Source organism: Podarcis vaucheri (genome assembly GCF_965113315.1).
Source record: "Podarcis vaucheri genome assembly, chromosome: 13".
Taxonomy (NCBI): Eukaryota; Metazoa; Chordata; class Lepidosauria; order Squamata; family Lacertidae; genus Podarcis; species Podarcis vaucheri.
The window spans coordinates 10,196,461-10,198,076 of NC_138751.1; the positions used below are offsets into that span (position 1 = coordinate 10,196,461).

Below are 1,616 nucleotides of genomic sequence, written 5' to 3' on the forward strand. Positions count from 1 at the left end.
AGTTCAGGCCTCAGCACAACGATGTAGCATTTCAGGTAAAAGATACAACCCAGTAACCCAGCACTGGAGGCCAAGATGGAGAAGATCTCCGCAGCCACCATAAGGGGAAACAAGGGAAACCAAACTGAAAGATTCCTATTTCCCCAATACAAATCTCTCTCTCTCTCTCTCTCTCTCTCTCTCTCTCTCTCTCTCTCTGTGTGTGTGTGCGTGTTTGTGTGTGCATGTGCATGTGTAATAGAGAGAGAGACTTGGTAAGTTCTTTAATATTGGGCTTTATGAATATTTGTAGGGGAACGTTTTCAGCAGCAGAGTATCACAGACTAAAGGTGAACATCAGAGCTGAAGAAGACCTGAACTTATAGTCATGAGTCTCTCCCTTCCAGCACCACTGTGCTCTATGCCACAAAAGTAAGTGTCTGAGTCTTGAATCTGAGCACCAGAGAGATGCAGGCGACTTTTCTTTCCCTTCTCCAAGTACTCTGCTGTGAAGCGTCCTTTGGTTTCGTTCTTTTCTTGGGATGCTGTATACAAGAGGAGGGTTGGTGCACTTCCAGGCTGCTGACGGTACCAAAAATGGGTGCGATATTCATTGGGGTTGCTGCAGGTGATGGCAAACAGTCCCCCTTCCTGGATGTTCTGTGAGAAGGGACTCTGGATCACTTGGGAATCAGAGCCGCAGACTGAAGAATATTGAAGAAGGTATTAAAAGCATGCTAAAGGTTTCCCTTAATGTACACAGTCAGTTTTCATTCAGCAATTGGTAGAAGGAAGTCAAGAAATAATGTCAAAACTGCAGTATATGAATTAAAGCACTACTGCACAGGGTATAAAGGTAGGGAATGGATGGAAAAAATTAAAACACAATTTTCCTTCCTCTGCCCATTCTTCGCTTTTTTAAAGCTGTGTTTTTAAATCTGAAATCTTCACACAAACACGCAGCCACCCTCCCAGATCCATGTTCCTAAAATATGAGCAGTGCACAAGGAGTTCTGTTTTCTCTCAGGAAGGATGGAAAACTAGGGGAGAGAATGAGTTTAAGAAAGTACTACAGAAAGGGTCACAACTAGCTGGCTGAAACCCTGAACTACAGCCTCCTACATGGCAGGCTTCATATTTAATTGTTTCCCACTTTGCTTATTTATGTATCTGTTTCCTAAGCTAAGTTTCCTTACCGATAGTCCACTGATATAGGATGAGTAATCCAAAGAGATGCCTCCACCGAGATAGCCAAGTTATTGAGGCCATCCTGGAGCCCATGGGCATCTCCCTCCAATTCAATAATGCAGACAAGCACCAAAGCTTGCTCCTTCCCGAGCTCAGGGACTTCTGCAGCCCTTAGTGGTTATCATACCAGAGTCAGAGAAACCTCAGCCAGTAAACGGCTGCTTTCTTCTAAGAATGGAAGACCTTTTACAGCCATCTAGTGGTGGGAGGCTGCTTAACTTATTTTTGAAAGTTCTCCAAATAGCCTAAACCCAATAGGAACGTGGGAGCTGCCTTATACATTGCCAAACCCTTGGTCCATCTGTCTTGGAGTTATTTACACCCCCTGGCACCAGCCTCTCCTGGGATTTAGATAGGAGTCTTTTCCTAGCCCTACCTGGAGCTGCAAC

The 1,616-nt window shown here is 44.7% G+C and overlaps 1 long non-coding RNA gene across 1 annotated transcript; it reads right to left on the minus strand.

Annotated features, from left to right (window-relative positions):
* Window positions 1-255: 255 nt before the first annotated feature.
* Window positions 256-1,391, minus strand: LOC309516931. Its single transcript, XR_014213073.1, has 2 exons — window positions 1,176-1,391; window positions 256-683 (listed from the first exon to the last, which is right to left on the minus strand). It is a non-coding gene; the product is annotated as an uncharacterized lncRNA (long non-coding RNA).
* Window positions 1,392-1,616: the final 225 nt, after the last annotated feature.